Raw genomic sequence first — 25,764 nt, 5'->3', positions numbered from 1 at the left:
CCCCCCCAAAAAACACATAAAACACCACTAGTGCTAGAAGAATATTATATGAGCTTGAAGACACAATTGGGCAAATTCATTTGCAGTTGAAACTGAAGTTTGGTACTTATTCAGATATTATATGCACTGTCAATTTTTAGCTGAGATTCTGAAGGAACGCAGAGACAAAATGGACTTAAAGTTTTGTCAGAAGTGGGATTCTAACCCACGCCTACAGGAGAGACTGCGGCCTTAATGCAGTGCCTTAGACCACTCTGCCATCCTGACCACATGTTGCTTGTCCATCTACATAGTGAGAAAGATATTGTGAACAAAAAACAACACACATCTTAGGCCATGAGTGGCTATAGCAAGAAAAAACTCACTGCACTTTTCCAAAAGACACCCATATAAGCCCATGTGAGGCAAATGATCTGATTTTCTCCCTCAAGAAAAAAAAAGATTAAACACAGGTTTGTCAGAAGTGGGATTTGAACCAACGCCTCCAGAAGAAACTACGACCTGAACGCAGTGCCTTAGACCACTCGGCCTTCCTGACTTGCATTTGTAGCACCTTCCACAAGCCAGACAGCCATGCAAGTTTGGTACCGAAAAGGCATGCCCTCAATTTATTTATCCCAATATAAGCATTTCCAACAGATCTTTGAACAATCCATACAGAGCAGTACCTATGAAGAACTCTTTAGACCTTTAAAGCGTACAAAGAGAAAGTGCTATTCACCAGCCACTTGAACGGCCCAAAGCTGCTTTGAAATTGAGTCAACAGCCACATCTTGGCTGACTAAAGCAAATTCAACAAGGGATCTCAATGTCACAACATAGGGTGGAATACGCAAATCTAAGCAGCCCCTGATCACAGCCCTGAGGAAATTGCTGTAAGTGTGCTGGAGTCCAGCTGTCTACCAGGTGCTTGGCATTCTTCCAAATTTGCATGGCCTGGCTGGCCAGGGAATACAAGAGCATACTCTTCTAGATAAGCTCTTACATGTGTCCTAAAATCATTTGGTAAGGATTGCACTTTATCAGCAAGACTTTGTACAACAGAAATATATGAGAAACCCAAGCTCTCTTGACTCTACGAGGATGTTATAACGTCCCAGGTGAAGACGAACAGATGCAACTTCCATCAGATGTTATCCTGATGAAGAAGATTATATCTCCAAAAGTCATGTCAGAAGTGGGATTCAAACCCACGTCTCCAGAGGAGACTGCGGCCTAAACACAGCAACTTAGACCACTCGGCCATTCAGACAGTGAAGACTCCTAAGAAATGTATAAAAGTCACCCAGAAATTTCTGCGTCCATGCAAGCTTGAAATAATTTCAACCTTCAAACATAAGGTGCAACTTTTTGCACAGGACAATAAACACAGTAGATCACATATGAAAGCATTTCATTTCACAGGTGTACTGTTTTTATGCTTTTAGAATAACTTATACCTCTCACCAGCTATTTAGGGTTCTGCATCCTACTCACAAAATTACCTTGCCTGCGACCTCTCTCTCTATACACAAACAACTACTGCTCAGGAAGTAGGAAGGCAGAAGGTGGGGCAGTTTATGCAAATTCATGCTGTCAATGTGCCTTGCAGATTCATGCAGAATTTCTAGATCCTTGCTGGAAACAAGAGAGCAGGCCTTGTTTCACATCAACTGTCCCTAGCAAGGAACGTCTGAGCACATCCATTCTTTTGCTCTCTAGCCCCTGGCTTGGGACTCACCCTCACTGGCTGAGGAGTGAAGTTCTGCATAACAACGTTGCATAGAAGGTATGTTTGTGATTGGTTTGAGATGGGTGGGAGGTCAAAAGCAGGGAAAAGCAAGTCACCTTCACTTCTAGTCTCCTCTTCTTTGCCTACATGCCGTTCACTCACTCTGTCTTTGTTTCATTCTCTCCTTCCTCAACACCCCATCTCACTCACTCGCTCTATCATTCGTGCTCTTTCCCCTTGCTCTTCATTTCATAGTGGAAACATCTCTTGAATGGAGCATTAGAAAATGAGGTTACATAAAATTAAAAATCTACTTATTGGAAACCAAAAATATCACAAGACTGAATGTAAGCCATTTCTCCAATAAAAGGGATTTTTTAGGCACCCCCCCAAAAAACACATAAAACACCACTAGTGCTAGAAGAATATTATACGAGCTTGAAGACAGAATTGGGCAAATTCATTTGCAGTTGAAACTGAAGTTTGGTACTTATTCAGATATTATATGCACTGTCAATTTTTAGCTGAGATTCTGAAGGAACGCAGAGACAAAATGGACTTAAAGTTTTGTCAGAAGTGGGATTTGAACCCACGCCTCCAGGAGAGACTGCGGCCTTAACGCAGCGCCTTATACCACTCGGCCATCCTGACCACATGTTGCTTGTCCCTCTACATAGTGAGAAAGATAGTGTGAACAAAAAACAACACACATCTTAGGCCATGATTGGCTATAGCAAGAAAAAAACTCACTGCACTTTTCCAAAAGACAACCATATAAGCCCATGTGAGGGAAATGATCTGATTTTCTCCCTCAAGAAAAAAGATTGAACACAGGTTTGTCAGTAGTGGGATTTGTACCCACGCCTCCAGAAGAGACTGCGACCTGAACGCAGCGCCTTAGACCACTGGGCCATATTGACTTGCATTTGCAGCACCTTCCACAAGCCAGACAGCCATGCAAGTTTGGTACCGAAAAGGCATGCCCTCAAGTTATTTATCCCATTATAAGCATTTCCAACAGATCTTTGAACAATCCATACAGAGCAGTACCCATGAAGAACTCTTTAGACCTTTAAAGCGTACAAAGAGAAAGTGCTATTCACCAGCCACTTGAACGGCCCAAAGCTGCTTTGAAATTGAGTCAACAGCCACATCTTGGCTGACTAAAGCAAATTCAACAAAGGATCTCAATGTCACAACATAGGGTGGAATACGCAAATCTAAGCAGCCCCTGATCACAGCCCTGAGGAAATTGCTGTAAGTGTGCTGGAGTCCAGCTGTCTACCAGGTGCTTGGCATTCTTCCAAATTTGCATGGCCTGGCTGGCCAGGGAATACAAGAGCATGACTCTTCTAGATGAGCTCTTACATGGGTCATAAACTCATTTGGTAAGGATTGCACTTTATCAGCAAGACTTTGTACAACAGAAATATATGAGAAACCCAAGCTCTCTTGACTAGACGAGGACGGAACAACGTCCAATGTGAAGACGAACAGATGCAACTTCCATCAGATGTTATCCTGATGAAGAAGATTATATCTCCAAAAGTCATGTCAGAAGTAGGAATCGAACCCACGTCTCCAGAGGAGACTGCGGCCTAAACACAGAGCCTTAGACCACTCGGCCATCCTGACAGTAAAGAGTCCTAAGAAATTTATAAAAGTCACTCAGAAATTTCTGCGTCCATGCATGCTTGAAATAATTTCAACCTTCAAACACAAGGTGCAACTTTTTGCACAGGACAATAAACACAGAAGATCACATATGAAAGCATTTCATTTCACAGGTGTACTGTTTTTATGCTTTTAGAATAACTTATACCTCTCACCAGCTATTTAGGGTTCTGTATCCTACTCACAAAATTACCTTGCCTGCGACCTCTCTCTCTATACACAAACAACTACTGCTCAGGAAGTAGGAAGGCAGAAGGTAGGGCAGTTTATGCAAATTTATGCTGTCAATGTGCCTTGCAGATTCATGCAGAATTTCTAGATCCTTGCTGGAAACAAGAGAGCAGGCCTTGTTCCAGATCAACTGTCCCTAGCAAGGAACGTCTGAGCACATCCATTCTTTTGCTCTTTAGGCCCTGGCTTGGGACTCACCCTCACTGGCTGAGGAGTGAAGTTCTGCATACCAACGTTGAATAGAAGGTATGTTTGTGATTGGTTTGAGATGGGTGGGAGGTCAAGAGCAGGGAAAAGCAAGTCACCTTCACTTCTAGTCTCCTCTTCTATGCCTACCTGCCCGTTCACTCACTCTGTCTTTGTTTCATTCTCTCCTTCCTCAACACCCCATCTCACTCACTCGCTCTATCATTCGTGCTCTTTCCCCTTGCTCTTCATTTCATAGTGGAAACATCTCTTGAATGGAGCATTAGAAAATGAGGTTACATAAAATTAAAAATCTACTTATTGGAAACCAAAAATATCACAAGACTGAATGTAAGCCATTTCTTCAATAAAAGGGATTTTTTAGGCACCCCCCAAAAAACACATAAAACACCACTAGCGCTAGAAGAATATTATACGAGCTTGAAGACAGAATTGGGCAAATTCATTTGCAGTTGAAACTGAAGTTTGGTACTCATTCAGATATTTTATGCACTGCCAATTTTTAGCTGAGATTCTGAAGGAACGCAGAGACAAAATGGACTTAAAGTTTTGTCAGAAGTGGGATTCAAACCCACGCCTCCAGGAGAGACTGCAGCCTTAACGCAGCGCCTTAGACCACTCGGCCATCGTGACCACATGTTGCTTGTCCCTCTACATAGTGAGAAAGATAGTGTGAACAAAAAACAACACACATCTTAGGCCATGAGTGGCTATAGCAAGAAAAAAACTCACTGCACTTTTCCAAAAGACAACCATATAAGCCCATGTGAGGGAAATGATCTGATTTTCTCCCTCAAGAAAAAAGATTGAACACAGGTTTGTCAGAAGTGGGATTTGAACCCACGCCTCCAGAAGAGACTGCGACCTGAACGCAGCGCCTTAGACCACTGGGCCATCCTGACTTGCATTTGCAGCACCTTCCACAAGCCAGACAGCCATGCAAGTGGGGTACCGAAAAGGCACGCCCTCAATTTATTTATCCCATTATAAGCATTTCCAATGGATCTTTGAACAATCCATTCAGAGCAGTACCTATGAAGAACTCTTTAGACCTTTAAAGCATACAAAGAGAAAGTGCTATTCACCAGCCCCTTGAACGGCCCAAAGCTGCTTTGAAATTGAGTCAACAGCCACATCTTGGCTGACTAAAGCAAATTCAACAAGGGATCTCAATGTCACAACATAGGGTGGAATACGCAAATCTAAGCAGCCCCTGATCACAGCCCTGAGGAAATTGCTGTAAGTGTGCTGGAGTCCAGCTGTCTACCAGGTGCTTGGCATTCTTCCAAATTTGCATGGCCTGTCTGGCCAGGGAATACAAGAGAATGACTCTTCTAGATGAGCTCTTACATGGGTCATAAGCTCATTTGGTAAGGATTGCACTTTATCAGCAAGACTTTGTACAACAGAAATATATGAGAAACCCAAGCTCTCTTGACTAGACGAGTACGGAATAACGTCCTAGGTGAAGATGAACAGATGCAACTTCCATCAGATGTTATCCTGATGAAGAAGATTATATCTCCAAAAGTCATGTCAGAAGTGGGATTCGAACCCACGCCTCCAGAGGAGACTGCGGCCTAAACACAGCGCCTTAGACCACTTGGCCATCCTGACAGTGAAGAGTCCTAAGAAATGTATAAAAGTCACTCAGAAATTTCTGCGTCCATGCATGCCCGAAATAATTTCAACCTTCAAACACAAGGTGCAACTTTTTGCACAGGACAATAAACACAGAAGATCACATATGAAAGCATTTCATTTCACAGGTGTACTGTTTTTATGCTTTTAGAATAACTTATACCTCTCAACAGCTATTTAGGGTTCTGTATCCTACTCACAAAATTACCTTGCCTGCGACCTCTCTCTCTATACACAAACAACTACTGCGCAGGAAGTAGGAAGGCAGAAGGTGGGGCAGTTTATGCAAATTTATGCTGTCAATGTGCCTTGCAGATTCATGCAGAATTTCTAGATCCTTGCTGGAAACAAGAGAGCAGGCCTTATTTCAGATCAACTGTCCCTAGCAAGGAACGTCTGAGCACATCCATTCTTTTGCTCTCTAGCCCCTGGCTTGGGACTCACCCTCACTGGCTGAGGAGTGAAGTTCTGCATACCAACGTTGCATAGAAGGTATGTTTGTGATTGGTTTGAGATGGGTGGGAGGTCAAAAGCAGGGAAAAGCAAGTCACCTTCACTTCTAGTCTCCTCTTCTATGCCTACCTGCCGTTCACTCACTCTGTCTTTGTTTCATTCTCTCCTTCCTCAACACCCCATCTCACTCACTCGCTCTATCATTCGTGCTCTTTCCCCTTGCTCTTCATTTCATAGTGGAAACATCTCTTGAATGGAGCATTAGAAAATGAGGTTACATAAAATTAAAAATCTACTTATTGGAAACCAAAAATATCACAAGACTGAATGTAAGCCATTTCTTCAATAAAAGGGATTTTTTAGGAACCCCCCCCAAAAAACACATAAAACACCACTAGTGCTAGAAGAATATTATATGAGCTTGAAGACACAATTGGGCAAATTCATTTGCAGTTGAAACTGAAGTTTGGTACTTATTCAGATATTATATGCACTGTCAATTTTTAGCTGAGATTCTGAAGGAACGCAGAGACAAAATGGACTTAAAGTTTTGTCAGAAGTGGGATTCTAACCCACGCCTCCAGGAGAGACTGCGGCCTTAATGCAGCGCCTTAGACCACTCTGCCATCCTGACCACATGTTGCTTGTCCATCTACATAGTGAGAAAGATATTGTGAACAAAAAACAACACACATCTTAGGCCATGAGTGGCTATAGCAAGAAAAAAACTCTCTGCACTTTTCCAAAAGACACCCATATAAGCCCATGTGAGGGAAATGATCTGATTTTCTCCCTCAAGAAAAAAGAAGATTAAACACCAGTTTGTCAGAAGTGGGATTTGAACCCACGCCTCCAGAAGAAACTACAACCTGAACGCAGTGCCTTAGACCACTCGGCCTTCCTGACTTGCATTTGCAGCACCTTCCACAAGCCAGACAGCCATGCAAGTTTGGTACCGAAAAGGCATGCCCTCAATTTATTTATCCCATTATAAGCATTTCCAACAGATCTTTGAACAATCCATACAGAGCAGTACCTATGAAGAACTCTTTAGACCTTTAAAGCGTACAAAGAGAAAGTGCTATTCACCAGCCACTTGAACGGCCCAAAGCTGCTTTGAAATTGAGTCAACAGCCACATCTTGGCTGACTAAAGCAAATTCAACAAGGGATCTCAATGTCACAACATAGGGTGGAATACGCAAATCTAAGCAGCCCCTGATCAGAGCCCTGAGGAAATTGCTGTAAGTGTGCTGGAGTCCAGCTGTCTACCAGGTGCTGAGCATTCTTCCAAATTTGCATGGCCTGGCTGGCCAGGGAATACAAGAGCATACTCTTCTAGATAAGCTCTTACATGTGTCCTAAAATCATTTGGTAAGGATTGCACTTTATCAGCAAGACTTTGTACAACAGAAATATATGAGAAACCCAAGCTCTCTTGACTCTAAGAGGATGTTATAACGTCCCAGGTGAAGACGAACAGATGCAACTTCCATCAGATGTTATCCTGATGAAGAAGATTATATCTCCAAAAGTCATGTCAGAAGTGGGATTCAAACCCACGCCTCCAGAGGAGACTGCGGCCTAAACACAGCGCCTTAGTCCACTCGGCCATTCAGACAGTGAAAAATCCTAAGAAATGTATAAAAGTCACCCAGAAATTTCTGCGTCCATGCAAGCTTGAAATAATTTCAACCTTCAAACATAAGGTGCAACTTTTTGCACAGGACAATAAACACAGTAGATCACATATGAAAGCATTTCATTTCACAGGTGTACTGTTTTTATGCTTTTAGAATAACTTCTACCTCTCACCAGCTATTTAGGGTTCTGCATCCTACTCACAAAATTACCTTGCCTGCGACCTCTCTCTCTATACACAAACAACTACTGCTCAGGAAGTAGGAAGGCAGAAGGTGGGGCAGTTTATGCAAATTTATGCTGTCAATGTGCCTTGCAGATTAATGCAGAATTTCTAGATCCTTGCTGGAAACAAGAGAGCAGGCCTTGTTTCAGATCAACTGTCCCTAGCAAGGAACGTCTGAGCACATCCATTCTTTTGCTCTCTAGCCCCTGGCTTGGGACTCACCCTCACTGGCTGAGGAGTGAAGTTCTGCATACCAACGTTGCATAGAAGGTATGTTTGTGATTGGTTTGAGATGGGTGGGAGGTCAAAAGCAGGGAAAAGCAAGTCACCTTCACTTCTAGTCTCCTCTTCTATGCCTACCTGCCGTTCACTCACTCTGTTTTTGTTTCATTCTCTCCTTCCTCAACACCACATCTCACTCACTCGCTCTATCATTCGTGCTCTTTCCCCTTGCTCTTCATTTCATAGTGGAAACATGTCTTGAATGGAGCATTAGAAAATGAGGTTACATAAAATTAAAAATCTACTTATTGGAAACCAAAAATATCACAAGACTGAATGTAAGCCATTTCTTCAATAAAAGGGATTTTTTAGGAACCCCCCCAAAAAACACATAAAACACCACTAGTGCTAGAAGAATATTATATGAGCTTGAAGACACAATTGGGCAAATTCATTTGCAGTTGAAACTGAAGTTTGGTACTTATTCAGATATTATATTCACTGTCAATTTTTAGCTGAGATTCTGAAGGAACGCAGAGACAAAATGGACTTAAAGTTTTGTCAGAAGTGGGATTCTAACCCACGCCTCCAGGAGAGACTGCGGCCTTAATGCAGCGCCTTAGACCACTCTGCCATCCTGACCACATGTTGCTTGTCCATCTACATAGTGAGAAAGATATTGTGAACAAAAAACAACACACATCTTAGGCCATGAGTGGCTATAGCAAGAAAAAACTCACTGCACTTTTCCAAAAGACACCCATATAAGCCCATGTGAGGCAAATGATCTGATTTTCTCCCTCAAGAAAAAAGAAGATTACACACAGGTTTGTCAGAAGTGAGATTTGAACCCACGCCTCCAGAAGAAACTACGACCTGAACGCAGTGCCTTAGACCACTCGGCCTTCCTGACTTGCATTTGTAGCACCTTCCACAAGCCAGACAGCCATGCAAGTTTGGTACCGAAAAGGCATGCCCTCAATTTATTTATCCCAATATAAGCATTTCCAACAGATCTTTGAACAATCCATACAGAGCAGTACCTATGAAGAACTCTTTAGACCTTTAAAGCGTACAAAGAGAAAGTGCTATTCACCAGCCACTTGAACGGCCCAAAGCTGCTTTGAAATTGAGTCAACAGCCACATCTTGGCTGACTAAAGCAAATTCAACAAGGGATCTCAATGTCACAACATAGGGTGGAATACGCAAATCTAAGCAGCCCCTGATCACAGCCCTGAGGAAATTGCTGTAAGTGTGCTGGAGTCCAGCTGTCTACCAGGTGCTTGGCATTCTTCCAAATTTGCATGGCCTGGCTGGCCAGGGAATACAAGAGCATACTCTTCTAGATAAGCTCTTACATGTGTCCTAAAATCATTTGGTAAGGATTGCACTTTATCAGCAAGACTTTGTACAACAGAAATATATGAGAAACCCAAGCTCTCTTGACTCTACGAGGATGTTATAACGTCCCAGGTGAAGACGAACAGATGCAACTTCCATCAGATGTTATCCTGATGAAGAAGATTATATCTCCAAAAGTCATGTCAGAAGTGGGATTCGAACCCACGCCTCCAGAGGAGACTGCGGCCTAAACACAGCACCTTAGACCACTCGTCCATTCAGACAGTGAAGACTCCTAAGAAATGTATAAAAGTCACCCAGACATTTCTGCGTCCATGCAAGCTTGAAATAATTTCAACCTTCAAACATAAGGTGCAACTTTTTGCACAGGACAATAAACACAGTAGATCACATATGAAAGCATTTCATTTCACAGGTGTACTGTTTTTATGCTTTTAGAATAACTTATACCTCTCACCAGCTATTTAGGGTTCTGCATCCTACTCACAAAATTACCTTGCCTGCGACCTCTCTCTCTATACACAAACAACTACTGCTCAGGAAGTAGGAAGGCAGAAGGTGGGGCAGTTTATGCAAATTCATGCTGTCAATGTGCCTTGCAGATTCATGCAGAATTTCTAGATCCTTGCTGGAAACAAGAGAGCAGGCCTTGTTTCACATCAACTGTCCCTAGCAAGGAACGTCTGAGCACATCCATTCTTTTGCTCTCTAGCCCCTGGCTTGGGACTCACCCTCACTGGCTGAGGAGTGAAGTTCTGCATAACAACGTTGCATAGAAGGTATGTTTGTGATTGGTTTGAGATGGGTGGGAGGTCAAAAGCAGGGAAAAGCAAGTCACCTTCACTTCTAGTCTCCTCTTCTATGCCTACCTGCCGTTCACCCACTCTGTCTTTGTTTCACTCTCTCCTTCCTCAACACCCCATCTCACTCACTCGCTCTATCATTCGTGCTCTTTCCCCTTGCTCTTCATTTCATAGTGGAAACATCTCTTGAATGGAGCATTAGAAAATGAGGTTACATAAAATTAAAAATCTACTTATTGGAAACCAAAAATATCACAAGACTGAATGTAAGCCATTTCTCCAATAAAAGGGATTTTTTAGGCACCCCCCCAAAAAACACATAAAACACCACTAGTGCTAGAAGAATATTATACGAGCTTGAAGACAGAATTGGGCAAATTCATTTGCAGTTGAAACTGAAGTTTGGTACTTATTCAGATATTATATGCACTGTCAATTTTTAGCTGAGATTCTGAAGGAACGCAGAGACAAAATGGACTTAAAGTTTTGTCAGAAGTGGGATTTGAACCCACGCCTCCAGGAGAGACTGCGGCCTTAACGCAGCGCCTTAGACCACTCGGCCATCCTGACCACATGTTGCTTGTCCCTCTACATAGTGAGAAAGATAGTGTGAACAAAAAACAACACACATCTTAGGCCATGAGTGGCTATAGCAAGAAAAAAACTCACTGCACTTTTCCAAAAGACAACCATATAAGCCCATGTGAGGGAAATGATCTGATTTTCTCCCTCAAGAAAAAAGATTGAACACAGTTTTGTCAGTAGTGGGATTTGTACCCACGCCTCCAGAAGAGACTGCGACCTGAACGCAGCGCCTTAGACCACTGGGCCATCCTGACTTGCATTTGCAGCACCTTCCACAAGCCAGACAGCCATGCAAGTTTGGTACCGAAAAGGCATGCCCTCAAGTTATTTATCCCATTATAAGCATTTCCAACAGATCTTTGAACAATCCATACAGAGCAGTACCCATGAAGAACTCTTTAGACCTTTAAAGCGTACAAAGAGAAAGTGCTATTCACCAGCCACTTGAACGGCCCAAAGCTGCTTTGAAATTGAGTCAACAGCCACATCTTGGCTGACTAAAGCAAATTCAACAAGGGATCTCAATGTCACAACATAGGGTGGAATACGCAAATCTAAGCAGCCCCTGATCACAGCCCTGAGGAAATTGCTGTAAGTGTGCTGGAGTCCAGCTGTCTACCAGGTGCTTGGCATTCTTCCAAATTTGCATGGCCTGGCTGGCCAGGGAATACAAGAGCATGACTCTTCTAGATGAGCTCTTACATGGGTCATAAACTCATTTGGTAAGGATTGCACTTTATCAGCAAGACTTTGTACAATAGAAATATATGAGAAACCCAAGCTCTCTTGACTAGACGAGGACGGAACAACGTCCAATGTGAAGACGAACAGATGCAACTTCCATCAGATGTTATCCTGATGAAGAAGATTATAACTCCAAAAGTCATGTCAGAAGTAGGAATCGAACCCACGTCTCCAGAGGAGACTGCGGCCTAAACACAGAGCCTTAGACCACTCGGCCATCCTGACAGTAAAGAGTCCTAAGAAATTTATAAAAGTCACTCAGAAATTTCTGCGTCCATGCATGCTTGAAATAATTTCAACCTTCAAACACAAGGTGCAACTTTTTGCACAGGACAATAAACACAGAAGATCACATATGAAAGCATTTCATTTCACAGGTGTACTGTTTTTATGCTTTTAGAATAACTTATACCTCTCACCAGCTATTTAGGGTTCTGTATCCTACTCACAAAATTACCTTGCCTGCGACCTCTCTCTCTATACACAAACAACTACTGCTCAGGAAGTAGGAAGGCAGAAGGTAGGGCAGTTTATGCAAATTTATGCTGTCAATGTGCCTTGCAGATTCATGCAGAATTTCTAGATCCTTGCTGGAAACAAGAGAGCAGGCCTTGTTCCAGATCAACTGTCCCTAGCAAGGAACGTCTGAGCACATCCATTCTTTTGCTCTTTAGGCCCTGGCTTGGGACTCACCCTCACTGGCTGAGGAGTGAAGTTCTGCATACCAACGTTGCATAGAAGGTATGTTAGTGATTGGTTTGAGATGGGTGGGAGGTCAAGAGCAGGGAAAAGCAAGTCACCTTCACTTCTAGTCTCCTCTTCTATGCCTACCTGCCATTCACTCACTCTGTCTTTGTTTCATTCTCTCCTTCCTCAACACCCCATCTCACTCACTCGCTCTATCATTTGTGATCTTTCCCATTGCTCTTCATTTCATAGTGGAAACATCTCTTGAATGGAGCATTAGAAAATGAGGTTACATAAAATTAAAAATCTACTTATTGGAAACCAAAAATATCACAAGACTGAATGTAAGCCATTTCTTCAATAAAAGGGATTTTTTAGGCACCCCCCAAAAAACACATAAAACACCACTAGCGCTAGAAGAATATTATACGAGCTTGAAGACAGAATTGGGCAAATTCATTTGCAGTTGAAACTGAAGTTTGGTACTCATTCAGATATTTTATGCACTGCCAATTTTTAGCTGAGATTCTGAAGGAACGCAGAGACAAAATGGACTTAAAGTTTTGTCAGAAGTGGGATTTGAACCCACGCCTCCAGGAGAGACTGCGGCCTTAACGCAGCACCCTAGACCACTCGGCCATCCTGACCACATGTTGCTTGTTCATCTACATAGTGAGAAAGATAGTGTGAACAAAAAAAACACACATCTTAGGCCATGAGTGGCTATAGCAAGAAAAAAACTCACTGCACTTTTCCAAAAGACAACCATATAAGCCCATGTGAGGGAAATGATCTGATTTTCTCCCTCAAGAAAAAAGATTGAACACAGGTTTGTCAGAAGTGGGATTTGAACCCACGCCTCCAGAAGGGACAGTGACCTGAACGCAGCGCCTTAGACCACTGGGCCATCCTGACTTGCATTTGCAGCACCTTCCACAAGCCAGACAGCCATGCAAGTGGGGTACCGAAAAGGCACGCCCTCAATTTATTTATCCCATTATAAGCATTTCCAACGGATCTTTGAACAATCCATTCAGAGCAGTACCTATGAAGAACTCTTTAGACCTTTAAAGCGTACAAAGAGAAAGTGCTATTCACCAGCCACTTGAACGGCCCAAAGCTGCTTTGAAATTGAGTCAACAGCCACATCTTGGCTGACTAAAGCAAATTCAACAAGGGATCTCAATGTCACAACATAGGGTGGAATACGCAAATCTAAGCAGCCCCTGATCACAGCCCTGAGGAAATTGCTGTAAGTGTGCTGGAGTCCAGCTGTCTACCAGGTGCTTGGCATTCTTCCAAATTTGCATGGCCTGTCTGGCCAGGGAATACAAGAGAATGACTCTTCTAGATGAGCTCTTACATGGGTCATAAGCTCATTTGGTAAGGATTGCACTTCATCAGCAAGACTTTGTACAACAGAAATATATGAGAAACCCAAGCTCTCTTGACTAGACGAGGACGGAATAACGTCCTAGGTGAAGATGAACAGATGCAACTTCCATCAGATGTTATCCTGATGAAGAAGATTATATCTCCAAAAGTCATGTCAGAAGTGGGATTCGAACCCACGCCTCCAGAGGAGACTGCGGCCTAAACACAGCGCCTTAGACCACTTGGCCATCCTGACAGTGAAGAGTCCTAAGAAATGTATAAAAGTCACTCAGAAATTTCTGCGTCCATGCATGCCCGAAATAATTTCAACCTTCAAACATAAGGTGCAACTTTTTGCACAGGACAATAAACACAGTAGATCACATATGAAAGCATTTCATTTCACAGGTGTACTGTTTTTATGCTTTTAGAATAACTTATACCTCTCACCAGCTATTTAGGGTTCTGCATCCTACTCACAAAATTACCTTGCCTGCGACCTCTCTCTCTATACACAAACAACTACTGCTCAGGAAGTAGGAAGGCAGAAGGTGGGGCAGTTTATGCAAATTCATGCTGTCAATGTGCCTTGCAGATTCATGCAGAATTTCTAGATCCTTGCTGGAAACAAGAGAGCAGGCCTTGTTTCACATCAACTGTCCCTAGCAAGGAACGTCTGAGCACATCCATTCTTTTGCTCTCTAGCCCCTGGCTTGGGACTCACCCTCACTAGCTGAGGAGTGAAGTTCTGCATAACAACGTTGCATAGAAGGTATGTTTGTGATTGGTTTGAGATGGGTGGGAGGTCAAAAGCAGGGAAAAGCAAGTCACCTTCACTTCTAGTCTCCTCTTCTTTGCCTACCTGCCGTTCACTCACTCTGTCTTTGTTTCATTCTCTCCTTCCTCAACACCCCATCTCACTCACTCGCTCTATCATTCGTGCTCTTTCCCCTTGCTCTTCATTTCATAGTGGAAACATCTCTTGAATGGAGCATTAGAAAATGAGGTTACATAAAATTAAAAATCTACTTATTGGAAACCAAAAATATCACAAGACTGAATGTAAGCCATTTCTCCAATAAAAGGGATTTTTTAGGCACCCCCCCAAAAAACACATAAAACACCACTAGTGCTAGAAGAATATTATACGAGCTTGAAGACAGAATTGGGCAAATTCATTTGCAGTTGAAACTGAAGTTTGGTACTTATTCAGATATTATATGCACTGTCAATTTTTAGCTGAGATTCTGAAGGAACGCAGAGACAAAATGGACTTAAAGTTTTGTCAGAAGTGGGATTTGAACCCACGCCTCCAGGAGAGACTGCGGCCTTAACGCAGCACCTTATACCACTCGGCCATCCTGACCACATGTTGCTTGTCCCTCTACATAGTGAGAAAGATAGTGTGAACAAAAAACAACACACATCTTAGGCCATGAGTGGCTATAGCAAGAAAAAAACTCACTGCACTTTTCCAAAAGACAACCATATAAGCCCATGTGAGGGAAATGATCTGATTTTCTCCCTCAAGAAAAAAGATTGAACACAGGTTTGTCAGTAGTGGGATTTGTACCCACGCCTCCAGAAGAGACTGCGACCTGAACGCAGCGCCTTAGACCACTGGGCCATCCTGACTTGCATTTGCAGCACCTTCCACAAGCCAGACAGCCATGCAAGTTTGGTACCGAAAAGGCATGCCCTCAAGTTATTTATCCCATTATAAGCATTTCCAACAGATCTTTGAACAATCCATACAGAGCAGTACCCATGAAGAACTCTTTAGACCTTTAAAGCGTACAAAGAGAAAGTGCTATTCACCAGCCACTTGAACGGCCCAAAGCTGCTTTGAAATTGAGTCAACAGCCACATCTTGGCTGACTAAAGCAAATTCAACAAGGGATCTCAATGTCACAACATAGGGTGGAATACGCAAATCTAAGCAGCCCCTGATCACAGCCCTGAGGAAATTGCTGTAAGTGTGCTGGAGTCCAGCTGTCTACCAGGTGCTTGGCATTCTTCCAAATTTGCATGGCCTGGCTGGCCAGGGAATACAAGAGCATGACTCTTCTAGATGAGCTCTTACATGGGTCATAAACTCATTTGGTAAGGATTGCACTTTATCAGCAAGACTTTGTACAATAGAAATATATGAGAAACCCAAGCTCTCTTGACTAGACGAGGACGGAACAACGTCCAATGTGAAGACGAACAGATGCAACTTCCATCAGATGTTATCCTGATGAAGAAGATTATAACTCCAAAAGTCATGTCAGAAGTAGGAATCGAACCCACGTCTCCAGAGGAGACTGCGGCCTAAACACAGAGCCTTAGACCACTCGGCCATCCTGACAGTAAAGAGTCCTAAGAAATTTATAAAAGTCACTCAGAAATTTCTGCGTCCATGCATGCTTGAAATAATTTCAACCTTCAAACACAAGGTGCAACTTTTTGCACAGGACAATAAACACAGAAGATCACATATGAAAGCATTTCATTTCACAGGTGTACTGTTTTTATGCTTTTAGAATAACTTATACCTCTCACCAGCTATTTAGGGTTCTGTATCCTACTCACAAAATTACCTTGCCTGCGACCTCTCTCTCTATACACAAACAACTACTGCTCAGGAAGTAGGAAGGCAGAAGGTAGGGCAGTTTATGCAAATTTATGCTGTCAATGTGCCTTGCAGATTCATGCAGAATTTCTAGATCCTTGCTGGAAACAAGAGAGCAGGCCTTGTTCCAGATCAACTGTCCCTAGCAAGGAACGTCTGAGCACATCCATTCTTTTGCTCTTTAGGCCCTGGCTTGGGACTCACCCTCACTGGCTGAGGAGTGAAGTTCTGCATACCAACGTTGCATAGAAGGTATGTTAGTGATTGGTTTGAGATGGGTGGGAGGTCAAGAGCAGGGAAAAGCAAGTCACCTTCACTTCTAGTCTCCTCTTCTATGCCTACCTGCCATTCACTCACTCTGTCTTTGTTTCATTCTCTCCTTCCTCAACACCCCATCTCACTCACTCGCTCTATCATTCGTGCTCTTTCCCATTGCTCTTCATTTCATAGTGGAAACATCTCTTGAATGGAGCATTAGAAAATGAGGTTACATAAAATTAAAAATCTACTTATTGGAAACCAAAAATATCACAAGACTGAATGTAAGCCATTTCTTCAATAAAAGGGATTTTTTAGGCACCCCCCAAAAAACACATAAAACACCACTAGCGCTAGAAGAATATTATACGAGCTTGAAGACAGAATTGGGCAAATTCATTTGCAGTTGAAACTGAAGTTTGGTACTCATTCAGATATTTTATGCACTGCCAATTTTTAGCTGAGATTCTGAAGGAACGCAGAGACAAAATGGACTTAAAGTTTTGTCAGAAGTGGGATTTGAACCCACGCCTCCAGGAGAGACTGCGGCCTTAACGCAGCACCCTAGACCACTCGGCCATCCTGACCACATGTTGCTTGTTCATCTACATAGTGAGAAAGATAGTGTGAACAAAAAAAACACACATCTTAGGCCATGAGTGGCTATAGCAAGAAAAAAACTCACTGCACTTTTCCAAAAGACAACCATATAAGCCCATGTGAGGGAAATGATCTGATTTTCTCCCTCAAGAAAAAAGATTGAACACAGGTTTGTCAGAAGTGGGATTTGAACCCACGCCTCCAGAAGAGACTGCGACCTGAACGCAGCGCCTTAGACCACTGGGCCATCCTGACTTGCAATTGCAGCACCTTCCACAAGCCAGACAGCCATGCAAGTGGGGTACCGAAAAGGCACGCCCTCAATTTATTTATCCCATTATAAGCATTTCCAACGGATCTTTGAACAATCCATTCAGAGCAGTACCTATGAAGAACTCTTTAGACCTTTAAAGCGTACAAAGAGAAAGTGCTATTCACCAGCCACTTGAACGGCCCAAAGCTGCTTTGAAATTGAGTCAACAGCCACATCTTGGCTGACTAAAGCAAATTCAACAAGGGATCTCAATGTCACAACATAGGGTGGAATACGCAAATCTAAGCAGCCCCTGATCACAGCCCTGAGGAAATTGCTGTAAGTGTGCTGGAGTCCAGCTGTCTACCAGGTGCTTGGCATTCTTCCAAATTTGCATGGCCTGTCTGGCCAGGGAATACAAGAGAATGACTCTTCTAGATGAGCTCTTACATGGGTCATAAGCTCATTTGGTAAGGATTGCACTTTATCAGCAAGACTTTGTACAACAGAAATATATGAGAAACCCAAGCTCTCTTGACTAGACGAGGACGGAATAACGTCCTAGGTGAAGATGAACAGATGCAACTTCCATCAGATGTTATCCTGATGAAGAAGATTATATCTCCAAAAGTCATGTCAGAAGTGGGATTCGAACCCACGCCTCCAGAGGAGACTGCGGCCTAAACACAGCGCCTTAGACCACTTGGCCATCCTGACAGTGAAGAGTCCTAAGAAATGTATAAAAGTCACTCAGAAATTTCTGCGTCCATGCATGCCCGAAATAATTTCAACCTTCAAACATAAGGTGCAACTTTTTGCACAGGACAATAAACACAGTAGATCACATATGAAAGCATTTCATTTCACAGGTGTACTGTTTTTATGCTTTTAGAATAACTTATACCTCTCACCAGCTATTTAGGGTTCTGCATCCTACTCACAAAATTACCTTGCCTGCGACCTCTCTCTCTATACACAAACAACTACTGCTCAGGAAGTAGGAAGGCAGAAGGTGGGGCAGTTTATGCAAATTCATGCTGTCAATGTGCCTTGCAGATTCATGCAGAATTTCTAGATCCTTGCTGGAAACAAGAGAGCAGGCCTTGTTTCACATCAACTGTCCCTAGCAAGGAACGTCTGAGCACATCCATTCTTTTGCTCTCTAGCCCCTGGCTTGGGACTCACCCTCACTAGCTGAGGAGTGAAGTTCTGCATAACAACGTTGCATAGAAGGTATGTTTGTGATTGGTTTGAGATGGGTGGGAGGTCAAAAGCAGGGAAAAGCAAGTCACCTTCACTTCTAGTCTCCTCTTCTTTGCCTACCTGCCGTTCACTCACTCTGTCTTTGTTTCATTCTCTCCTTCCTCAACACCCCATCTCACTCACTCGCTCTATCATTCGTGCTCTTTCCCCTTGCTCTTCATTTCATAGTGGAAACATCTCTTGAATGGAGCATTAGAAAATGAGGTTACATAAAATTAAAAATCTACTTATTGGAAACCAAAAATATCACAAGACTGAATGTAAGCCATTTCTCCAATAAAAGGGATTTTTTAGGCACCCCCCCAAAAAACACATAAAACACCACTAGTGCTAGAAGAATATTATACGAGCTTGAAGACAGAATTGGGCAAATTCATTTGCAGTTGAAACTGAAGTTTGGTACTTATTCAGATATTATATGCACTGTCAATTTTTAGCTGAGATTCTGAAGGAACGCAGAGACAAAATGGACTTAAAGTTTTGTCAGAAGTGGGATTTGAACCCACGCCTCCAGGAGAGACTGCGGCCTTAACGCAGCGCCTTATACCACTCGGCCATCCTGACCACATGTTGCTTGTCCCTCTACATAGTGAGAAAGATAGTGTGAACAAAAAACAACACACATCTTAGGCCATGAGTGGCTATAGCAAGAAAAAAACTCACTGCACTTTTCCAAAAGACAACCATATAAGCCCATGTGAGGGAAATGATCTGATTTTCTCCCTCAAGAAAAAAGATTGAACACAGGTTTGTCAGTAGCGGGATTTGTACCCACGCCTCCAGAAGAGACTGCGACCTGAACGCAGCGCCTTAGACCACTGGGCCATCCTGACTTGCATTTGCAGCACCTTCCACAAGCCAGACAGCCATGCAAGTTTGGTACCGAAAAGGCATGCCCTCAAGTTATTTATCCCATTATAAGCATTTCCAACAGATCTTTGAACAATCCATACAGAGCAGTACCCATGAAGAACTCTTTAGACCTTTAAAGCGTACAAAGAGAAAGTGCTATTCACCAGCCACTTGAACGGCCCAAAGCTGCTTTGAAATTGAGTCAACAGCCACATCTTGGCTGACTAAAGCAAATTCAACAAGGGATCTCAATGTCACAACATAGGGTGGAATACGCAAATCTAAGCAGCCCCTGATCACAGCCCTGAGGAAATTGCTGTAAGTGTGCTGGAGTCCAGCTGTCTACCAGGTGCTTGGCATTCTTCCAAATTTGCATGGCCTGGCTGGCCAGGGAATACAAGAGCATGACTCTTCTAGATGAGCTCTTACATGGGTCATAAACTCATTTGGTAAGGATTGCACTTTATCAGCAAGACTTTGTACAATAGAAATATATGAGAAACCCAAGCTCTCTTGACTAGACGAGGACGGAACAACGTCCAATGTGAAGACGAACAGATGCAACTTCCATCAGATGTTATCCTGATGAAGAAGATTATAACTCCAAAAGTCATGTCAGAAGTAGGAATCGAACCCACGTCTCCAGAGGAGACTGCGGCCTAAACACAGAGCCTTAGACCACTCGGCCATCCTGACAGTAAAGAGTCCTAAGAAATTTATAAAAGTCACTCAGAAATTTCTGCGTCCATGCATGCTTGAAATAATTTCAACCTTCAAACACAAGGTGCAACTTTTTGCACAGGACAATAAACACAGAAGATCACATATGAAAGCATTTCATTTCACAGGTGTACTGTTTTTATGCTTTTAGAATAACTTATACCTCTCACCAGCTATTTAGGGTTCTGTATCCTACTCACAAAATTACCTTGCCTGCGACCTCTCTCTCTATACACAAACAACTACTGCTCAGGAAGTAGGAAGGCAGAAGGTAGGGCAGTTTATGCAAATTTATGCTGTCAATGTGCCTTGCAGATTCATGCAGAATTTCTAGATCCTTGCTGGAAACAAGAGAGCAGGCCTTGTTCCAGATCAACTGTCCCTAGCAAGGAACGTCTGAGCACATCCATTCTTTTGCTCTTTAGGCCCTGGCTTGGGACTCACCCTCACTGGCTGAGGAGTGAAGTTCTGCATACCAACGTTGCATAGAAGGTATGTTAGTGATTGGTTTGAGATGGGTGGGAGGTCAAGAGCAGGGAAAAGCAAGTCACCTTCACTTCTAGTCTCCTCTTCTATGCCTACCTGCCATTCACTCACTCTGTCTTTGTTTCATTCTCTCCTACCTCAACACCCCATCTCACTCACTCGCTCTATCATTCGTGCTCTTTCCCATTGCTCTTCATTTCATAGTGGAAACATCTCTTGAATGGAGCATTAGAAAATGAGGTTACATAAAATTAAAAATCTACTTATTGGAAACCAAAAATATCACAAGACTGAATGTAAGCCATTTCTTCAATAAAAGGGATTTTTTAGGCACCCCCCAAAAAACACATAAAACACCACTAGCGCTAGAAGAATATTATACGAGCTTGAAGACAGAATTGGGCAAATTCATTTGCAGTTGAAACTGAAGTTTGGTACTCATTCAGATATTTTATGCACTGCCAATTTTTAGCTGAGATTCTGAAGGAACGCAGAGACAAAATGGACTTAAAGTTTTGTCAGAAGTGGGATTCAAACCCACGCCTCCAGGAGAGACTGCGGCCTTAACGCAGCGCCTTAGACCACTCGGCCATCGTGACCACATGTTGCTTGTCCCTCTACATAGTGAGAAAGATAGTGTGAACAAAAAACAACACACATCTTAGGCCATGAGTGGCTATAGCAAGAAAAAAACTCACTGCACTTTTCCAAAAGACAACCATATAAGCCCATGTGAGGGAAATGATCTGATTTTCTCCCTCAAGAAAAAAGATTGAACACAGGTTTGTCAGAAGTGGGATTTGAACCCACGCCTCCAGAAGAGACTGCGACCTGAACGCAGCGCCTTAGACCACTGGGCCATCCTGACTTGCATTTGCAGCACCTTCCACAAGCCAGACAGCCATGCAAGTGGGGTACCGAAAAGGCACGCCCTCAATTTATTTATCCCATTATAAGCATTTCCAACGGATCTTTGAACAATCCATTCAGAGCAGTACCTATGAAGAACTCTTTAGACCTTTAAAGCGTACAAAGAGAAAGTGCTATTCACCAGCCACTTGAACGGCCCAAAGCTGCTTTGAAATTGAGTCAACAGCCACATCTTGGCTGACTAAAGCAAATTCAACAAGGGATCTCAATGTCACAACATAGGGTGGAATACGCAAATCTAAGCAGCCCCTGATCACAGCCCTGAGGAAATTGCTGTAAGTGTGCTGGAGTCCAGCTGTCTACCAGGTGCTTGGCATTCTTCCAAATTTGCATGGCCTGTCTGGCCAGGGAATACAAGAGAATGACTCTTCTAGATGAGCTCTTACATGGGTCATAAGCTCATTTGGTAAGGATTGCACTTTATCAGCAAGACTTTGTACAACAGAAATATATGAGAAACCCAAGCTCTCTTGACTAGACGAGGACGGAATAACGTCCTAGGTGAAGATGAACAGATGCAACTTCCATCAGATGTTATCCTGATGAAGAAGATTATATCTCCAAAAGTCATGTCAGAAGTGGGATTCGAACCCACGCCTCCAGAGGAGACTGCGGCCTAAACACAGCGCCTTAGACCACTTGGCCATCCTGACAGTGAAGAGTCCTAAGAAATGTATAAAAGTCACTCAGAAATTTCTGCGTCCATGCATGCCCGAAATAATTTCAACCTTCAAACACAAGGTGCAACTTTTTGCACAGGACAATAAACACAGAAGATCACATATGAAAGCATTTCATTTCACAGGTGTACTGTTTTTATGCTTTTAGAATAACTTATACCTCTCAACAGCTATTTAGGGTTCTGTATCCTACTCACAAAATTACCTTGCCTGCGACCTCTCTCTCTATACACAAACAACTACTGCGCAGGAAGTAGGAAGGCAGAAGGTGGGGCAGTTTATGCAAATTTATGCTGTCAATGTGCCTTGCAGATTCATGCAGAATTTCTAGATCCTTGCTGGAAACAAGAGAGCAGGCCTTATTTCAGATCAACTGTCCCTAGCAAGGAATGTCTGAGCACATCCATTCTTTTGCTCTCTAGCCCCTGGCTTGGGACTCACCCTCACTGGCTGAGGAGTGAAGTTCTGCATACCAACGTTGCATAGAAGGTATGTTTGTGATTGGTTTGAGATGGGTGGGAGGTCAAAAGCAGGGAAAAGCAAGTCACCTTCACTTCTAGTCTCCTCTTCTATGCCTACCTGCCGTTCACTCACTCTGTCATTGTTTCATTTTCTCATTCCTCAACACCCCATCTCACTCACTCGCTCTATCATTCGTGCTCTTTCCCCTTGCTCTTCATTTCATAGTGGAAACATCTCTTGAATGGAGCATTAGAAAATGAGGTTACATAATATTAAAAATCTACTTATTGGAAACCAAAAATATCACAAGACTGAATGTAAGCCATTTCTTCAATAAAAGGGATTTTTTAGGAACCCCCCCCAAAAAACACATAAAACACCACTAGTGCTAGAAGAATATTATATGAGCTTGAAGACACAATTGGGCAAATTCATTTGCAGTTGAAACTGAAGTTTGGTACTTATTCAGATATTATATGCACTGTCAATTTTTAGCTGAGATTCTGAAGGAACGCAGAGACAAAATGGACTTAAAGTTTTGTCAGAAGTGGGATTCTAACCCACGCCTCCAGGAGAGACTGCGGCCTTAATGCAGCGCCTTAGACCACTCTGCCATCCTGACCACATGTTGCTTGTCCATCTACATAGTGAGAAAGATATTGTGAACAAAAAACAACACACATCTTAGGCCATGAGTGGCTATAGCAAGAAAAAAACTCTCTGCACTTTTCCAAAAGACACCCATATAAGCCCATGTGAGGGAAATGATCTGATTTTCTCCCTCAAGAAAAAAGAAGATTAAACACCGGTTTGTCAGAAGTGGGATTTGAACCCACGCCTCCAGAAGAAACTACAACCTGAACGCAGTGCCTTAGACCACTCGGCCTTCCTGACTTGCATTTGCAGCACCTTCCACAAGCCAGACAGCCATGCAAGTTTGGTACCGAAAAGGCATGCCCTCAATTTATTTATCCCATTATAAGCATTTCCAACAGATCTTTGAACAATCCATACAGAGCAGTACCTATGAAGAACTCTTTAGACCTTTAAAGCGTACAAAGAGAAAGTGCTATTCACCAGCCACTTGAACGGCCCAAAGCTGCTTTGAAATTGAGTCAACAGCCACATCTTGGCTGACTAAAGCAAATTCAACAAGGGATCTCAATGTCACAACATAGGGTGGAATACGCAAATCTAAGCAGCCCCTGATCAGAGCCCTGAGGAAATTGCTGTAAGTGTGCTGGAGTCCAGCTGTCTACCAGGTGCTGAGCATTCTTCCAAATTTGCATGGCCTGGCTGGCCAGGGAATACAAGAGCATACTCTTCTAGATAAGCTCTTACATGTGTCCTAAAATCATTTGGTAAGGATTGCACTTTATCAGCAAGACTTTGTACAACAGAAATATATGAGAAACCCAAGCTCTCTTGACTCTAAGAGGATGTTATAACGTCCCAGGTGAAGACGAACAGATGCAACTTCCATCAGATGTTATCCTGATGAAGAAGATTATATCTCCAAAAGTCATGTCAGAAGTGGGATTCAAACCCACGCCTCCAGAGGAGACTGCGGCCTAAACACAGCGCCTTAGACCACTCGGCCATTCAGACAGTGAAAAGTCCTAAGAAATGTATAAAAGTCACCCAGAAATTTCTGCGTCCATGCAAGCTTGAAATAATTTCAACCTTCAAACATAAGGTGCAACTTTTTGCACAGGACAATAAACACAGTAGATCACATATGAAAGCATTTCATTTCACAGGTGTACTGTTTTTATGCTTTTAGAATAACTTATACCTCTCACCAGCTATTTAGGGTTCTGCATCCTACTCACAAAATTACCTTGCTTGCGACCTCTCTCTCTATACACAAACAACTACTGCTCAGGAAGTAGGAAGGCAGAAGGTGGGGCAGTTTATGCAAATTTATGCTGTCAATGTGCCTTGCAGATTCATGCAGAATTTCTAGATCCTTGCTGGAAACAAGAGAGCAGGCCTTGTTTCAGATCAACTGTCCCTAGCAAGGAACGTCTGAGCACATCCATTCTTTTGCTCTCTAGCCCCTGGCTTGGGACTCACCCTCACTGGCTGAGGAGTGAAGTTCTGCATAACAACGTTGCATAGAAGGTATGTTTGTGATTGGTTTGAGATGGGTGGGAGGTCAAAAGCAGGGAAAAGCAAGTCACCTTCACTTCTAGTCTCCTCTTCTTTGCCTACCTGCCGTTCACTCACTCTGTCTTTGTTTCATTCTCTCCTTCCTCAACACCCCATCTCACTCACTCGCTCTATCATTCGTGCTCTTTCCCCTTGCTCTTCATTTCATAGTGGAAACATCTCTTGAATGGAGCATTAGAAAATGAGGTTACATAAAATTAAAAATCTACTTATTGGAAACCAAAAATATCACAAGACTGAATGTAAGCCATTTCTCCAATAAAAGGGATTTTTTAGGCACCCCCCCAAAAAAAACACATAAAACACCACTAGTGCTAGAAGAATATTATACGAGCTTGAAGACAGAATTGGGCAAATTCATTTGCAGTTGAAACTGAAGTTTGGTACTTATTCAGATATTATATGCACTGTCAATTTTTAGCTGAGATTCTGAAGGAACGCAGAGACAAAATGGACTTAAAGTTTTGTCAGAAGTGGGATTCGAACCCACGCCTCCAGGAGAGACTGCGGCCTTAACGCAGCGCCTTATACCACTCGGCCATCCTGACCACATGTTGCTTGTCCCTCTACATAGTGAGAAAGATAGTGTGAACAAAAAACAACACACATCTTAGGCCATGAGTGGCTATAGCAAGAAAAAAACTCACTGCACTTTTCCAAAAGACAACCATATAAGCCCATGTGAGGGAAATGATCTGATTTTCTCCCTCAAGAAAAAAGATTGAACACAGGTTTGTCAGTAGTGGGATTTGTACCCACGCCTCCAGAAGAGACTGCGACCTGAACGCAGCGCCTTAGACCACTGGGCCATCCTGACTTGCGTTTGCAGCACCTTCCACAAGCCAGACAGCCATGCAAGTTTGGTACCGAAAAGGCATGCCCTCAAGTTATTTATCCCATTATAAGCATTTC

The 25,764-nt window shown here is 42.9% G+C and overlaps 18 non-coding genes across 18 annotated transcripts; all 18 read right to left on the bottom strand.

The window, feature by feature from the left end:
* Positions 1-2,279: 2,279 nt before the first annotated feature.
* Positions 2,280-2,362, bottom strand: TRNAL-AAG (transfer RNA leucine (anticodon AAG)). Its single transcript has one exon. It is a non-coding gene; the product is annotated as a tRNA-Leu (tRNA).
* A 901-nt stretch (positions 2,363-3,263) lies between these two features.
* Positions 3,264-3,346, bottom strand: TRNAL-UAG (transfer RNA leucine (anticodon UAG)). Its single transcript has one exon. It is a non-coding gene; the product is annotated as a tRNA-Leu (tRNA).
* A 1,296-nt stretch (positions 3,347-4,642) lies between these two features.
* On the bottom strand, positions 4,643-4,725 carry TRNAL-CAG (transfer RNA leucine (anticodon CAG)). The gene has a single exon. It is a non-coding gene; the product is annotated as a tRNA-Leu (tRNA).
* Positions 4,726-5,357: 632 nt separating this feature from the next.
* Positions 5,358-5,440, bottom strand: TRNAL-UAG (transfer RNA leucine (anticodon UAG)). Its single transcript has one exon. It is a non-coding gene; the product is annotated as a tRNA-Leu (tRNA).
* Positions 5,441-7,454: 2,014 nt separating this feature from the next.
* Positions 7,455-7,537, bottom strand: TRNAL-UAG (transfer RNA leucine (anticodon UAG)). The gene has a single exon. It is a non-coding gene; the product is annotated as a tRNA-Leu (tRNA).
* Positions 7,538-10,659: 3,122 nt separating this feature from the next.
* On the bottom strand, positions 10,660-10,742 carry TRNAL-AAG (transfer RNA leucine (anticodon AAG)). Its single transcript has one exon. It is a non-coding gene; the product is annotated as a tRNA-Leu (tRNA).
* Positions 10,743-11,643: 901 nt separating this feature from the next.
* TRNAL-UAG (transfer RNA leucine (anticodon UAG)) lies at positions 11,644-11,726 on the bottom strand. The gene has a single exon. It is a non-coding gene; the product is annotated as a tRNA-Leu (tRNA).
* A 2,009-nt stretch (positions 11,727-13,735) lies between these two features.
* TRNAL-UAG (transfer RNA leucine (anticodon UAG)) lies at positions 13,736-13,818 on the bottom strand. Its single transcript has one exon. It is a non-coding gene; the product is annotated as a tRNA-Leu (tRNA).
* A 1,027-nt stretch (positions 13,819-14,845) lies between these two features.
* Positions 14,846-14,928, bottom strand: TRNAL-AAG (transfer RNA leucine (anticodon AAG)). The gene has a single exon. It is a non-coding gene; the product is annotated as a tRNA-Leu (tRNA).
* A 901-nt stretch (positions 14,929-15,829) lies between these two features.
* TRNAL-UAG (transfer RNA leucine (anticodon UAG)) lies at positions 15,830-15,912 on the bottom strand. Its single transcript has one exon. It is a non-coding gene; the product is annotated as a tRNA-Leu (tRNA).
* Positions 15,913-17,206: 1,294 nt separating this feature from the next.
* Positions 17,207-17,289, bottom strand: TRNAL-CAG (transfer RNA leucine (anticodon CAG)). The gene has a single exon. It is a non-coding gene; the product is annotated as a tRNA-Leu (tRNA).
* Positions 17,290-17,921: 632 nt separating this feature from the next.
* TRNAL-UAG (transfer RNA leucine (anticodon UAG)) lies at positions 17,922-18,004 on the bottom strand. Its single transcript has one exon. It is a non-coding gene; the product is annotated as a tRNA-Leu (tRNA).
* Positions 18,005-19,031: 1,027 nt separating this feature from the next.
* TRNAL-AAG (transfer RNA leucine (anticodon AAG)) lies at positions 19,032-19,114 on the bottom strand. The gene has a single exon. It is a non-coding gene; the product is annotated as a tRNA-Leu (tRNA).
* A 901-nt stretch (positions 19,115-20,015) lies between these two features.
* TRNAL-UAG (transfer RNA leucine (anticodon UAG)) lies at positions 20,016-20,098 on the bottom strand. The gene has a single exon. It is a non-coding gene; the product is annotated as a tRNA-Leu (tRNA).
* Positions 20,099-21,393: 1,295 nt separating this feature from the next.
* On the bottom strand, positions 21,394-21,476 carry TRNAL-CAG (transfer RNA leucine (anticodon CAG)). The gene has a single exon. It is a non-coding gene; the product is annotated as a tRNA-Leu (tRNA).
* Positions 21,477-22,108: 632 nt separating this feature from the next.
* Positions 22,109-22,191, bottom strand: TRNAL-UAG (transfer RNA leucine (anticodon UAG)). Its single transcript has one exon. It is a non-coding gene; the product is annotated as a tRNA-Leu (tRNA).
* A 2,014-nt stretch (positions 22,192-24,205) lies between these two features.
* TRNAL-UAG (transfer RNA leucine (anticodon UAG)) lies at positions 24,206-24,288 on the bottom strand. The gene has a single exon. It is a non-coding gene; the product is annotated as a tRNA-Leu (tRNA).
* A 1,029-nt stretch (positions 24,289-25,317) lies between these two features.
* Positions 25,318-25,400, bottom strand: TRNAL-AAG (transfer RNA leucine (anticodon AAG)). The gene has a single exon. It is a non-coding gene; the product is annotated as a tRNA-Leu (tRNA).
* Between the last annotated feature and the right edge of the window lie 364 nt (positions 25,401-25,764).

The sequence above is a fragment of the Lissotriton helveticus genome, chromosome 8 (assembly GCF_964261635.1).
Source record: "Lissotriton helveticus chromosome 8, aLisHel1.1, whole genome shotgun sequence".
Taxonomy (NCBI): Eukaryota; Metazoa; Chordata; class Amphibia; order Caudata; family Salamandridae; genus Lissotriton; species Lissotriton helveticus.
Note: the sequence above shows the minus strand (reverse complement) of the source record. Positions and strands in the feature narration are given on the sequence as shown.